Consider the following 16582-nt stretch of genomic DNA (forward strand, 5'->3'; position numbering starts at 1 on the left):
TCGGTTAACATTTTATCCGTGCTTTTAATCAGCACGAAAGTTCAGTAGAAGCTGCTCATTACTCTTTATTGGAACCTTAAAGTTCACAGAAAGTTCACACCTGAACTTCAAAACCCTCAGAATTGAAGTTCGGTTAGCATTTTATCCGTACTTCTAATCAGCACGAAGGTTCAGGAAAAGCTGCTTGCTCCTCTTCATTGGAACCTTGAAGTTCACACAAAGTGAACCATAAAGCCACCGGAAACTTAAGTTCGGTTAGCATTTTATCCGTACTTTTAATCAGCACGAAAGTTCAGGTTAAGTCTATGTCGTACTTCATTTCCACTTCAAAGTTCATGTTAAGTTATGACTCGTGCTTTACTCTAGTTTGGCGAAAGTGAAGTTTGCTTCAGGATTAGTGATAAAAAATGAGTTTTTCAAAAACAATAATAAATGTGGTCTATTTTATTATCATCGGAATTTTATTATTTAAATTAATGGCAAAAAGAAAACAAAGCTATGATTCCAATAGGTAATATTAAGGTGCATGAAGGTTTCTCTAGCTAAACACCTTGTTTTAAACAAAAAATTCTGAAAATGATGAATTTGTTTCAGAAAATGTTTTACACTTCATTCAAAAAAAAAAAAATGTTTGAAATGTCTTGAGAAAGACGATTAAGTTGATTTCACAACAGTATTGCAAACTCCAATTTTGAGTCTGTCACTAGTCAACATCAGCACGAACAGCCGCACAGCTGCAATATGAAACACGCAACAGCGTAATAAACTGTTGCGTGATTGAGAGTACGGGACCTCCTGCTATCTGCTTCCACCCGACACGAGAAGAATTTGATTACTTTTCTTTCAAGTTGCAACATAATAGTTCCACTGTTGTGAAACTTCGGAAAATGACAATACTTGAAAAAAAAGGTGGAGCCACTTACAACATGGATCCAAAATAAACATTGCGAACAGAAAGTGAGCTTGGGATTGTTTAGCCATTGCTGTTTCAATAGATTTTAAGTTCTTTTTAAACAAGATTGCTATTAGAAAGATATATTCCTACATTTGTGTTCCGGATCTGTTCAACTCAAATAACATCTCATGCGTTATAAATTGCACATGGTACGACCGATTCTACACTACACCATTTTGTTCTCAGCTATAGAAGTAAGTTGGTGATAGGTTGAATACTGAGAAATTAAAAAAAAGATAATTGATTGTAAGTTGAGATGAAAATTCTACAATTTACTATTGAAAATCTATGTCAACTAGTATATCAGAAGTTTTGAGCAACCTTTGCCTTTCGATCAATACAATGGCGTTTGAAACCCGTTCAGTGGTAGTAGCATAATATGCATTTTGAGAGGGCCCATTTTCATTACACTTTCCACAGTTTGGCACCAAAGTAAGACGTAGTTCTACGACTCGTTTTCAATCAAGTTTATTTAACTATTTTTGGTTAGCTGATAATACGTAATTTCTGTATAAAACAATTATTTTCGGGAAAACTTTAATTTTTTTGTTTTTATTTCTCTATGATCCGACAGCTATCAGTCTCTTTTTTCGTTTTGCTGATAGGTTCATTCGTTAGTTTTAAAACTTCAATGGTGGTCTATGATAGTTACTATCCAAACTGCCATTCCAATCACTTAACGCCAAGACGTATCGCACGAGAAAATTTTAAGCAATATATTTCTTGAATAAGATAAATCAGATTTTTACGACACTCTTCCGCCTCTTTTGTCATTTTGAATGATTAGTAGGCTGTCCCAATAAAATCGATGTTGAAAAAGTCAAGTAGCTCAGCCCTAAATTGAAAGATTATGTTATTTATAGCATTTTTGTAGAACATTTCGACTTTCTAAAAAATCGTTTTCAGGTTGCCCAAACGTGCTTTATGAAAAAATGACTTTTTCAAGGTACAAAACCACTCTTCGGCACTTTTTTCAAATCTGTTCGATTCCTAAATTTTTCCATATATTTTTTTATTTTTGTGGGGTTGTGTTTAAATATTTTGTATGGTTTGGTTCAGCATCGCATTCAATTATTTGACTCACTGAACATCACAAAAAAGTGAATTTTTCTTATAATATTTAGATAAAACATATAAAAAATTTTTTGGATCCAGAACTGAAATTTTTACTTCAAAGCGGGATTCAAGATGAAAATTTGCATGAAAAAAGATCCTTGATATCTTATCGGGGCTGAGATATAGGCGTTTTTACAGGTGATGAAAAACTATGCATTTTGTCAAAAATGCCACTAAAGCTCAATATCTCCATTGCACAGTGTTTTATTTTGCCGTTTGTGCGTATAATTTCCTGAATAGTTATTCAAATGTTTATTATAACCATAAGGTATGTTTGGAGATGTTTCAGGGTTTTCAAAAATGCATCTTTTAATGTTTTAAAGATGGGTGATCAATCCACCAATGAGTGAGATAAAAAATTAACTTTTCGATCAAAGTAAGATAGACGCAAGGTGTCTTCGACAAAGTTTAAGGTTATCTTAAAACGAGAAACTTTGCCGAAGACAGCATGTTTCTATCTCTTGCATATTACGAGCAGCATTGAGTTTTCTATTAGAGGGCACTAAAAAACACAATTTTCGTTCTAACTTTTTTCGCAGATTTTTCTGAATTTTTAAACCTTCTACTTCTATCTATCAGTCATTCAAAAATGCATTTGATTTCTGAACATTGTTATATTTTATCTTCCAAAGTTGAACAGTTATTTAACATATTTGTTAAAATGCATGTTTGCAAATGCAAATATATGGATAAATTTAGGAATCGAACAGATTTAAAAAAAGGGCAAAAGAGTGGGTTTGTAGCTTAAAAAAGTCATTTTTTCATAAATCACGTTTGGGCAACCTGAAAACGACTTTTTAGAAGGTTGAAATGTTCTACAAAAATGCTATAAATAACATTATCTTTCAATTTAGGGCTGAGCACCTTGACTTTTTCAACATCGATTTTTTTGGGACACCCTAATGATTAGGCAACTTATCTACTTTGATACTAGTACCAGCGGTGCCCTGAAGAATTTCCTCATTCCAGGAAAACCGGTTTTTTTCGGAAATATGTTTCGGAACTGAGAATTTTTATGAATATTTGATAATATTATTGGTATAATTATAATTGATACCTCGTATAAGTTCCAGAATCGGGATGATGTCTTACAAACCAGCTTATTGGCCATTTTGAATATCAGAATGGCGACTTCCGGTTTCTGGAATTCAAAACAGCTAAAAAGTATTCTCGAATTTTCACAGTTTCGGAACATATCCCCGATAAAACCGGATTTCTTGTAACGAATTTTTTTTTTCGAGGCACCGCTTACGCTGATTTCAAAGTAGAGAAGCTATTCAATCGTTTGGTGCTAAAAGTATCGAAATCGGAAGAAAATTGTCAAAATTACAAGAATTACAATAATTGTGTACCCCGTCGGGCATTCAAGGGGTAAAAAAATTATCTAAAGTTGCCTTTTAATGAGCTTTGAGATGTCCCTGAGTTTTATCACTTTTGATTGCGGTGAACTATGAAATTTGGTCTTATGAAACCTAAAAAGGTACCCGGGTACCCCGTCGAGCAGATAACGGCTAAGAGGGTAAATTTTCATTACACTTTTTACTTCTCTACTAAAGTTAGTCATAGTCCTACGTTAAAAGACAAGTTTGCTACCACTCCACAATGGTCGGAAAATTAATTTTCTCGGTCAAACTTAATTTTTTGTTGTTACTTTCCTGTTTTAGATAATTTTCTCATTTGAGAAAAATGATGTAATGACAAAAGGCTGTCCATAAACCATGTGAATTGAGGCAAATTCTATTAATTTTCGAAACAATAAAAAAAACGTCAGACGCAAAAATTCAAAATTTTTCATAAATAATGAAATACTTTTAATCACCTTTTTTTTACGAAAACGCAAACTTTTAACATTGATTCTTGAAGAGCACAAGCAAGACTTTCAGGCACACTGTCAGGAATGTGCTTACACGTGCTTACATTTAATGTTTTTTATGGTCAAAATTACGAAAATTCCGCATATTTTCTACGTGGCCTGCGGTAGACTCTGTAGGGTTAAAATAAATTACTTTTTCAGTTTTAGGAAGCTAATATAACAAACTTTCAATTGAATGCAAGCATACCATAACAGCTTTAATATGATTCTATATATTCCAACATATTCAGAAAAACTCTTTTTCTTCATTTTTGAGAAAAGTAACTTTGGAGGCGTTTTTCGTTTTGCGTATCAAGATATTATTAAACAATTATGGAAATATAATTCAAAACCTACAAAATGATTTGCTCAAAACATCCTGAATATGAAATTCTCATTTTGGTAATTTTAGCCGTTCCCTTATATTGGGGCCGTCTTATGTGCACTCTCGAATTGAACAATGCAAGTAATGTAGCAAACAGCTTCATGAAGTTCTTCGTCAATTTACGGTCGTGGCTTTGCACACAACCCTTCTGATTTTTCTAAATGCTGTGCGATTCAAGGGGGTTTACAAGGCTGTTAATTTCTGTACATATTTTTCCGCAATTATATGAATTACGACAATTATGTTTCGTCTTTCATATAATTATATGAAGTTGTTGTCTATTGATTCTTTTAATAATCGCGGTTAAAACGTTTTTACAATTATTTATAACGGCTGGAAGGTTTGTACGTGGTTTTGTACAACATTAATCTGTTGTTAATAGTTGTTTAAAACGTTTAAAGTAGTCAATTTGTGTAGTTTTTATTCATAAGGTCAATGCCGAGATTGTTGTAGTATAGTTTTTCAATATGGTTTTGAATTCATCATTCAGTGCGTGATATTTGCAAATATCTATTGAAAGTTCTTACACACATTTTACCCGATTTTAGGCTCTTATTCTATGATTTTCCTGGCTTTTGGACGTTTGTTCCTGCATTTTCCTATTAAGAAACAGGGGATATACAAAGACTCTTAGCATTTATTGAACTCAAATATATTACTTAATTCATATTTCTTTCAGAGAGCGAGTAATGGCGCTATAATCATAAGCTAAAAATGCTAGGACCAGAGTTAGTACTCAAGTTCCAACCGTAACAGTTGAAGCGAGTAAAGGCGCTATATCCTTGGTTTCGAAACCCGAACATTAGGAGGAAATACCTATGTTCCATCCCAGGAGATTGGTCAACAAAGGAGTGTACTTTCTTAGCTTTATCACTCCCAACGAATAAGGTATATTACTCCTTACATACGGATCGGTTGGTACGGATTGTCCCCGTTCTTAGATTACATTGTATTATATTGCGCTACACAGTAGGCCTGGCCGTTGACAAGAAAAATGTATGGAAACCATTTTTAAAATGGTGGATATAATTTTCCAGGATCCTTTCAAGTACTGGCTGTGTTAGTGTAGACTAGACTAGATAAGATCAATGCCGAGATTGTTGTCTAATCAACAACTGCAATAATAATTCATTTTCTCCGAAGGAGAATATTTGGATGTATGTGAAGTTATGTTGATATTTCAGTTTATGTTGAAAATTTTTTTTCGGCTATACTTATCCGAAATAACCATGATATATGTAAAAAAAGACTGTGAAAATAAATTATTACACATGATATATTGTTACTGAAAGTAAGCATTAATTGTTCCGCCTAAGTTAATAACTAAGCCGTAAGAATAAAATAGTTGGCCTTATTTTTCCCGTGTTTATCTACTTACAGGTACAGTAAACTTATCTTTTCGTACGGTTTAGTGTTTTACGATCCATGTTGCTGTCTGATTCGATTGGTTTTGTCGGTTTTGTCAAATACCAAAACAACGATTTCGCCGTTATCGTATGTTGTTCCATTTCTAGTTGCACTTATACACGATACACCCGGTCCAACGTGGCTGGAATATCAAACAGGCAAAGAGACGATCGGGTTTGGAGTACGATAATAAATAGTAGTACCAAAAGTGTTGGTAAACAACTCTACTCTTTATTACACAATAACGCTTCGCTGGTTTGATGGTGCGAAGCTCGGATGTCTATCTCTTTTCGTCTAGTTGTCACCCGAGCTGCGCTGCACTCTGTTGGCATTCGATAGAACAGTTTCGTGCAGTCATTGAATGCGTTTTTTCGGCACACACAAACGTGACGGTTCTTTGCCGCACTCGCTGGGTACATCGGCTTTTGCAGATCTTCACGAACTAGAAGGCGTTTGGGCTTCCTTTTTGTTGCGTTTGATAGCTCGGATACTCACAAACACTTGGACGTCTTCGGATTGTCGGAGGTTTTTTGTGCTGTCTGATGTCGTCGCCGCCGCCGCCAGTGTGTATGAGAAATGCAGATTTGCACGCATCGCGCATACTGGAGAGTCAATTTTGCAGTTACTTTCGGGTGTTACTACGAGTGCCGGTATTGTTCACTTGGCTATCGAATCAAGTGGCTATTTTTTGTGTGAACAAAAAAAAAAGTGGCTATTTCGTACGCTGTTGGATGTGTAATACAATATTCTTTTGTTTCGTACATTATAGGGCGATAGCAGGCAGGTTGATTAGATTCAGGTAACAGTTATTTAAGCACTTATTTGTTAGTTTTCTTCGTCTCAAGTTTATGCATGTGTTATTTTTATTATCGGTTTTCGGTAACGGTTGTTTCGTGGAGCTGTTATTCTGTAGGAAGGAGTTTTATAGTTTTTGTATAGATTTTAAACACCTTATTGCACACCATTATACGTGATCAAAATGGCAATTTAGGAGTATGTACTTCGCAAGTTCAGTCGCAAATAAAAATATAACTACTTGAATGTTAGTTAATATCCTTCGTGCAAATTGATCATATATCAAATGTGTTACATTGATGTTGAAGGCAACAATCTTTCTTTTCAATCTTTCGTCAACAAATTCAACAACCAAAAAGTGATGACTTAATCTCTGTTCGCGTACATGCATCCAGTTTTCGTCTAGTTCTAATGCATAACGGAAGCATACGACCGAATCAGCATTTTAACAACGAAACCGCTCAACCTCCCTTTTCTAACCCTACTCTGTTTTCGAACACCTTTTATACTTTCCACAACCGATAAGGGGGCCCGAAAGCCGACAGAGAGGTCAGTTAGCGCGTCAAGCTGGGTTGCATTACATATTTATGGCCTCGGACTTTTTTGTCCGTCTGGATTGCACTAACCCAAAACTTGGCCGCATCGTAAAGTTGTAACAGCTTTATAGTTTATGTTGATAGTTTATCGTAAAATTTCTAACCCGCTAACGAAGCGCAGGGGAAAGCATTTCTACTTTTTGTTAGATCTATGCGTTTAACGCAGTGCGTTGTTGAACGCATAGCAGCGCGAAATACGAGCGAATAGGAAAGGTTGTGGAGTGGTCTTAAATGTCCGATAGCTTGTGGCGAAATGAGATGATAATTAATGGAGATCACGCTTGGGGTAATGTTCACGGGGGCGTCTTAGCGTTTCAGCTGTTTAGTTTTCGGAACTGTGTGGGGAAAGGTTCACGGTCGAAAATGGCCCTGGACAGGTGTGAAGCTACGCATACACGTGTTGATGCATTTTCATAATTTTATTGCAGTTTAATTTCGTTAACTTCTTAAGTATATTCAACGGTTTACTGATATATAATATTTTGTTTTCTTCTTCTTGCAGGTATGTCGGTTGATGTTTTGAAATAGGCGTAAATTGTTGTGAGTATATTCAAGTATTTGATTCATTGATTTTACCATTCAAATTCCTGAGAATAGTAATGAAAATGTTTGCTTCACTGAATTACTAAACTCGCGAGTTTGCGGAAAAATAGTAAATTAAGTTTTTATTCTTACTCGATGTAGGTTCGGTACTTTATGTTATAATTGTTTGTCAACCGCAAGAGTTTATTCGAAACCTCGCCATTATTTTAGTTTTGTGCAGTATATTCCAATGATTTTTTTTTTGTTAGAGCTCTTATTCAGCTGTTCTACAGCAATGAAATTAGTTGAAATAAAATTTTAAAACATATGAAAATATTCGTTAGGAAAAAGTCGTTGTTGGTCTATTTTTCAATTGTGAACTGTTTTTATTTTGCTATAGTTTTTGTTATGGGTGTTCAACTTATCAAGAATTTTATTGTATTATGATAACACGCCGTTTCCGTAGCGAATATCATGAGGCCAATTCAAAAGCATCGTGCTCTCCTACATAAGTAATCTTTGGCTAAAAAAATTGGGGCACAATAAAAAATGCATCCCTAGTATTGTTATTATTTTATTGAATATTTATTAGTTATCCTGTTCGGTCAAATGTGCATGATATTACATGTATGAACTGCTATTAATTATTTTTAAGGAACCGGAAAAAGTCTTGGTTCAAAACCAATATTTTCTTGCGTAGCCTTCCGTAACACAGTGACTTCCTTCCTGAACTCAAAAACCACGCACTGAAGGATGGCGCGTGCGTTACATACACCCGCATACATACACCCAGACAGCAGTGTGCAGTGGAACGATGCGAAGCAAATGATTATTATCATCATCTCCAGCCTCGCACCCGCATATTCCTGTCGCATGTGGGGAGAGGGTAAAAACAGGAGCCGTTAGCCAGCTAGTTATGCTATCGTCTTCGAGGAACTGGCGTCTAAACGACGACAGCATCATGTAATCTTGGCCTGGTGGGCCTCTGCTACCGCAATCAAAATCATCTGTTGTGGTTTACACATTTTTTCCGTTTTACCTCCCCATCATCGAGGCTCTCCCGAAGTGGACCGTATCGTCCAGGTCCGAGGACCCGGGGAGGCGCGAGACTTTCTGCACTGATTCTATGCGAAAAAGTGTGTATAACAATGGTCACGATAGATGATGCCATTGTTGCTAGCACGAGGTGGAGCTGCAGGGTGGAGCGTAATCATGGAAATTGGGTTTGAAATCGGCCAAATGAGGCGGAACGAATTACAGAAAATTTAGATGAAAATTACAGATAATAATGCAATATTTTTACTGCCGTAGAAATGTGTGTGCCTACACATCGTGTGGCGCCCTGTATCTGGGATGAGTGAAGGCAGTCGCGAAATCAGCACCGCAAATGTCAGAAAACGACGACAGCGATGGTTTGGGATGATGTAATTGACTGGGGTTCAAGGACGATTATGTTGCATCTGAATGGGCTCAGCCCAAGCTATCTACTTTCTGTCAGCTATCACTCACAGAAACATGCATGCTGTGAATCGTTCTTTCTGTTGGATTTATGGATCCCACAAAAGAAAACTCGCAAGATCAGGTTTAACAAAACCATATTTCAATTTTAACTCCACTTCATTTTGAATCGCTCAAATCATACTAGCTGTACAGTACTGCTCAACACCGACATCGATCGCACGGTGCAGGCAAGCGGGACCAACCGTGGCTATGGTTCTTCAGGGAAAAAATGCAAGCCAATCAAATTGATTGCATCCATCGCCGAAGAACCCGAACTCCTTCATTACACGCTCGACCAGGTTCGATGCCCCCTCCTAAAATAGACCAAAACTAATCGTTCAAGTGAGTGCTGTTGAAGCTCTCCGACGAACTCTTTCACCGATGCCCTTGTTCCCGGGCGTAGAGCCACAACCGCCGAGTGCAGCAGTCCATTGCGTGGTGCATTGAAAAGAAGGGAGAGACGGGAAACAAATCAAAGTGCTTTTCTTCTCTCTTTTGAAGTTCAGTATACTGAACCTAAACCGATAAGTTGAATTGGTGGTAATTTAGGGACAGTCGAATGGCTCGCGTTTGTAGGTCCCCTTTACAAGCAACATCCTACAGGAAGATACATGGCCTTCCGTAAAAAATGCTCCATAGTAAAAATTCCACTGTGAGAACATCCAAATTAGCAAAAGCATGTTCATCTTACAAATCTGAGGTCCATTGTAAGATTAGTTACGTTTGTTAAGGACGGAGTCCCGGGTCAATACAAACCGAACCCGTGTGCGCACTTATTAGGTGCACTAACCATCGGTACCACCTTCTTCCACCGTTGATTAGGATGAGATGGCAGAAAATCGGTCCGAAAGTGCATGACCACAGATGACCAGGCAGGAGCCGCCCGCGCGCCCGCTGGATCCTTTTTTTTTTCTTCGTGTAGCACCAAGCAACGGTTCCAGAGCGCATTTGGGCTTTGTCCCGAAGAAGGAGAACAGTCGTGCACGAGAAAGGCCGGAGAAAAAGCATTTACGCATCTGAAATAATTGAAGAAAATAACCTTTCATGGCTAATGGGAAGAGCACCGAGCTGCGCTAGAAAGACCCACGAAGCAGCAGCATTAGCCTCAATGGCGGTGCATTCCTGGGTAATTCTCGCTGGGGTATGTTTTTTTTTATTACGATTTTTATTCCATTTTAATCACTCTTTTTCGGTTGGCTGCGGCCGGGTTCGCTGCTTTGCGATGCGATGCATTGGAGATTCGTCGTTGGAGAGGCTCGGTAGGAAAAGAAGAATTATGATTACTCCCTGGCTGCTGTCTTTCGCCGTCGTAGCTTGATGCGATCTAATCGGCCCGATGGCCATTTCCGCGATTCTAATGACTGACTTTCCCGCCGGTGGTAATTGCTGGTAAATTAAATAAAGCTTTTCCCCCGAAAGAAAGGGTTCTTCGGAGAGTTTGAAAAATTAAGCGGTAAATTGAACCGGAGTGATTTGAAGGGATCATTTTGCTGCATGTTATTTTTCACTGGATGTCATTTAATAGTGAAAAATTGGCGTTCTTTCTAGAGAAAGTTCGAAGTTTATCTAAGGTTTTCTATGGGTTCAAATGATCTATTGCAATGACACATTGAAAAAGTGTTTCAACTTTATTCAAAACTTGCTTTTAATAACAGAGGACAATTTATTAATTTTCGTTATTAACGTATGCCTCTAATTCACGTCCAGTATTTAAAGATCGAAGTTTAGTAATATGGTGATGAACTCGAATATTATCCCCTTTGATTCTGTAATTTTTCAATCAGAACTTTTACAGGAAACCTTAGAATTTCGTTCATCCGAAAGCAGCAAGCTTATAAAAAACTATCAAAAACATAACAATAAAACTATTTGAAATTTTATCAATCCAAATTCAGCGTTACCAGATTCGAATTCTCAATAGTGTTTCAAATATGTAGAGCTTAGCATCTTGTTAAGAAAAACCTTTGAAAAGTCAACATCTCATCAAAATTTTACAAGAGTCCCAGACATCATTCTGTCACTCAATGGATTCCGAACACAATTGATAGATACATTGTTTCCCAAACTTGGAACCTAATATTACAATTAAAAAAGATACAAACCATCACCAATTTGCGAAATTACCTAGACATAAGAAGTCAACTCAACCTTGTCCACCACCCAGAAAGAGTATAATCGTAAGGTCGAAAATGAAGTCAAACCTTACCCATTTTTTTTTTCAACTGCGTGGACACGGACTTCAAAAGTAGTAAATTTTCGTCAATAATGCATGTAAGTGAAAACTCATCCAAAATTTGGGATCTTCTAGAGAATTTCTTTAAGGATGTTTATATTGCATTATTCGAAGAAAACCGCCACCATTCTTTTAAGTGGATATTTGTAAATTAGGTACGAATGTGATATTCGCAACTATCGTGGAATTGACTCTTATGTTGGTTCCAGTCATATTTAACGATTCGCAGTAGGTAGTATGCTTTCAAAATAAACTCCGCTCCAAGTACCTCTGGCGTGCCCCAAGGTTCCGCATCTGGGTCCCCTTCTTTTCATTTTGTATGTAAATGAAATTTCTGGCTAGAAGATCGTAGGTTCGTCGTGTTGCTCCAACAGAGGAAGCAGACGCTTCTGTAGACTCTCATTGAGGTAGATTTCCTCGTTTATGGTCCCGGTAGTCGCGAACGGCGCAATCCTCTTGGCCCATGAGTAAATCGCTTGCAAAATCAGGTATTTCTTGGCAAACTTTGAAAGTTTCTACTTTCTTACTTCCTTCGCAACATAAAACTTGTGCTGGGCAGTGAAAAACAGTAGCCCCGGAAGCTGTCGGAAGTCCGCCTTGACGTAAATCTCATCATCCATGATTGGACAATGAGACTTTGTTAGGATCTGGGTGTCACGTATGCGGGGAAAAAATGGTGAATCTAATCAAGCGTTACCCGTAGTGAAAAAAACTAAGACAGATAATTGAGTTTGATAAAGTTCCCATGAAGGGTAATTATGTTAGCTTATTTGCAAAAAAAAATTCTACGCTTTTGCAAGCGGCAGTTAACCAGAACTTTCGTCATGGCGGACGAAAACATGAGTGTAGGCATAGTATAGCACTTTCTTCGCTTTATTTACCAATTCCCCCTCAGTTTTTGCTACAAAATTGGTGGAGTAGATCTTACGTTTTGTTCTCGACGGGACGCAGCTTGGGGACGCTAGGCAGGATCGACGACTTGGGTACCATATCGATTTTCAACCGCTCTATCTCCTCCAACGATCGCTTCGAATAGTGGGCCGCCGCAAATCTGGCCAAAAAACCGCGTCTTCTCCATTATGGCATTTCTTGATGAGCGACACAACTTCCGGCAGGTACTTCGTACTATAAATTTCCCCGTTCACGGCCAGTCCAGAACGAAAAAAAAGCGGCTTTGACATCCCCTACTCGCTGATTGTCGGTTACAGCAGTACCTCCTTGGGGAACTTGGTATGTAAATGAACTTCACCTCGGAGCTCACTTTCTCAGTGGGGGAAGTGAAATACGACAGTGCCCTGCCAGTCGTTGCCATCCAGGATGAGATGGGTCTCGTCGTTCATCACCACCGCCACGTCGCGATTCGCCAGGATAATAGACTAGACCATCTTATTTATTTATTCGTACGACATCAACAGACTCAATCTGGTCCTAATGATTGTATCTCAAAATATTCAAAAAATTACTCCTAATACTAGAGCGAGGTAGATGGTAGTTGAAACTGGAAGATACACTATTGAAAACGCGCTGAAGTCCAATGAGAGCTCCGTTTGTCCCATAATTTGAACGTCGAAAAGGAATTCGTAGGAAAAGGTTATTCCGAACGACTCTAGATAATAGATAATAGATAATAGACTAGACCATCTTATTTAGCCGTTGCCGCTAAATTATTACCTGCAGCTCCTAGACCATTACTCTCAATCTTAAAAAGTTAAATTGTATTTAACGAATCGGAGACAAATAGTTCGGTTTCGATATGAACTCTCAAAATGATCTTACCACAATATATCTAACCAATGGTAGCAGTGGTCATAAGCTCCTACAAGGGATGAACTCTCAAAGCCCATTTCTCTCACCTCTGAGGTGCCCCAGGGTTCGCATTTGGGTCCATTTCTTTTTTGTTTCTTTTTTTTTGCGTGTAGATTGCATTTCCTTAATACTTAGCTGAATAAAAATACTAAGGCAGAGGACATGAAACTCTTTATGGAAAAAATTAGTTTTAGCGACGCAAAAGAATTCCAGGCAGATGGTAATTTTTTCCACTCTTACTACAATGGAAACCTACTTCATGTCACTGTCATAAAACGTAATATGATAACAACGTAATATAATAACTGTTAAGAAATGCAAGATTGTTAGGGACTTAGGAGTTATCCTAAATACCGAGTTAACGTTTACAGAACATTATAACGCTATCATCATAAAGCGAATAGTATACTGAACTTTATTAGTTGGTTCTGACTAGAGATGCCAGACTTTTTTTTTGACAAGTCTGTATAATACAAAAAAAATGTCTGTATAAGTCTGTATACCGCTGCGAAAAAAAAAAAAATACCAATACATTGACGCCTAATTATTCGTCGACCTGTCAAATTGTTTTGTTTTATTGCTTGTTTTGATTGTTCTGGTTAGAGTCTATCATAGTTGGTCGATTAAACAGACAGAGAAGAAAGAGTCTTTCCTGTGATAAAAATCGTCGTTATGGTTAGGATGGGAATGGTAAGGTAGTGCAGGGTTTCGGAGAAAAGTGTAATGTAGCTAAACTGACACATGATGGCAGAAGTCTCGCGGTTATAAAAATACTACCTTTAAGATTTGGGACATTTTAAGTAATTCTCCAACGTTGGATAATGCTTCGAATAGAACAAACGGTCTTTATACCAGTATAACCTGCATGGCAATCGATCGAGTTGTTTGTTACTGGGAGCGAAGCAGGCAAAGTAGTGCCTATTGTGCCCACAGGGGCGGTGAAAACTCTATAGCCTGACTCGAGTCCCGTTGTCAAGATTTCACTCTCAAAGACGCAAGATTACTATGCTCATCAAAGTGTTCAGTTCGTAGTTCTCTTTTTCCAGCAACCGCTACAGTGACTCTCGGTTTTTGTGTTCGTTTTTTGTGTATACTGGAAAAATGATTATGTAGAATATCAGATATCTGTGTAATATCTGTATTATAATAAATGTCTGTATAAAATCTGTAGGCTTATGCATGTCTGTATCGCAACACAGAAAGTCTGTATAATACAGATTTATCTATATATCTGGCATCGCTGGTTCTGACATATGTAAGACCGATTGCGGACGAAGAACGCGTAAAATCGGTTAGAAACAATTCCTTTTACACGCGCTTCGCAATTTGAATTGGACTGTATTTCATCTTCCCTCGTATGAAGCACGTTGCATGCTCATTAATCTGCATAAACGATGCAGAACAATATATGCAGTAAATGGTTCCGTCAATCGCATAATGCGTTAGTATAATCTACATTGCGGAGCTCTTGGTATAATAATGTCGAAAAAACGAATTAAAAGCGCTCTAAAATACACTAGAAATAATGTTTAGTATGTAAGATAACACTGTAAACGTTGCAAGTAACAACTGTAATTAAAACTGTGTTCAGTCTACATTTGCTTGACGAAATAAATATATACGTTGGGTATATTTCCGGATGAGCAATCTCGAAAAAGTAGCACGACTTTGTTTTAATACTGTCCGAAGTTTCACCACTGATTATTGTCAGTTTCAGGAAAAATTGCAGGGGTTTATTAAAGATTACTGGCTTTTTAACATTTTATTATAGTTATAGTTATAAATACGAATAGTCTAGCTCATTGTCTGCAACTAATGTGTCTGTGACATACTGAGGGGCCATCCACATACCACATGGACAGCTTTGGGTTTTCAATATTTTGACTTGCAGTCTAATGAAAAGCGTTGATTGCTATTCGCTCATCACCGACGTTTCGGTTCTTTTATGGGACCATCATCAGGGCCATCATCCTTGCTTAACATACTGATCATATTACACTACAACTGGACTTACATTATGACAAAATTACTCGCTGGAAACGGTAGTCGATAAGTTGCAAACATTTAGGTGAGCATAAGGGGTTTGATACCATATATCATTTCTGGTTATGGAGAGTGGTTTAGATTCGGGGGATTGAAATCAGTGTTCCTATTGGTGAAATTCAAAAGTCAGGTTAATACTGATAAAACGTTATCTGTTGTTAATCTATCAAATTTTAAAAACACGAGTGTAGAATTTGAGATTCTATATTATTGAGTTCTCGATTCTTCATAATCTGGTAAAGAAACAATTACAAGTTTCGATAGAAAATTATTTGTTTTCCTAGTGAACGCTTGAAGTATTAAATCAATAGGTTTATCGGATTAGCCCTGCTGCTCGAAATTCGACACAAGTCTCGCATATAAAACCCCAGTTTGTTGTCAATAAAGGAAATAGGCTTATCATCTTTAGGTGTTCGCCGTTTCTTTTATCTTAGATTGCTTCATATAAACAGACAAATCTCTCCGCACAATGATAATCTATGGGGAGGCAACTCAACCTTCCGGTTAGACGCTGAAGCCATCCGCAGTTGTTACTAAATAGCTGCTGCCAAAGACATCCAATCTGTGTGACCCTAGCTATTAGCTTCGCTACGAGCAGGCTGCTTTCATGCATGCATGCATGCCTGGGAAAGTGATCCAACGGAAAAAAGGCAGCCGATTCCCACTATTTTATTTACATTGTTTTCTTTTCGGATGTAGAAACACTGCAACCGTTGTTGTTGTGCCGAAATGTATGTTGCAACTATTTCACCAGCTAGTACCGCTGCTGGTAGGTACAGGCAACTACACCGCCAGACTCATTCTGCCTAGAGGGGAAACTGGTGAGGTGGCTTTAAATTTCTCCCGCCCCCTCGCAACGTCCTCCATTTTGGAGGAATGATAAAAGTGACTTGCCCTGAAGACACTAGTGAGATTAGAGATGCCGAAAATCTTGCTGAACTTTTTTTTTCTTTCTACGAATATAATAACAAACAGGGTACTGAATTGAAATAATAACTGCCCCACGCCAGTCGGTCGGCGGAACCTTTTTCCGTGTGTGCATTCATTGCTCTATGCGGTCTATGAGGTCTATGCTGGCGAAGAAGCGATGGAGGCTTACTGGCGGTGAGGGGATGTGCATGTGCTTATTTTCGGTGTTCTTTTTTGTTCGAGGACTGATGAATAACATACCGCAGCCATTCTCCTCGTCGTGCACTGCTAAAGAAAACAAGGGAGGGTTGCGCCGCTGCACAGTGGTCCAATGAGGCGAAAAGTGGAACTTAATTCCATAGCGCCTTTCAACTTCATCCTAGCTTAATAGTATCTTCAGAGCAATTGTTTGTATGAATGACCCGCATAATTGCAAATTGTCAAAAAATATAAGAAGTTTACT

General features: G+C 37.9%; 1 protein-coding gene across 3 annotated transcripts in view; it reads left to right on the forward strand.

Moving 5' to 3' along the window:
- LOC129727117 (zinc finger protein chinmo) overlaps window positions 1-16582 on the forward strand; it is a 175244-nt gene that overhangs the window by 20405 nt on the left and 138257 nt on the right. For 2 of the 3 annotated variants that reach the window (XM_055684596.1, XM_055684593.1), the window contains exon 1: window positions 6238-6514. The exons of the other annotated variant lie outside the window; for it this stretch is intronic. The gene's annotated coding sequence lies outside the window, so the exon portion shown is untranslated. Of the gene's footprint in view, window positions 1-6237; window positions 6515-16582 lie in introns of those variants that run through there. 3 annotated transcript variants of the gene reach the window in all.

The sequence above is a fragment of the Wyeomyia smithii genome, chromosome 3 (assembly GCF_029784165.1).
Source record: "Wyeomyia smithii strain HCP4-BCI-WySm-NY-G18 chromosome 3, ASM2978416v1, whole genome shotgun sequence".
Taxonomy (NCBI): Eukaryota; Metazoa; Arthropoda; class Insecta; order Diptera; family Culicidae; genus Wyeomyia; species Wyeomyia smithii.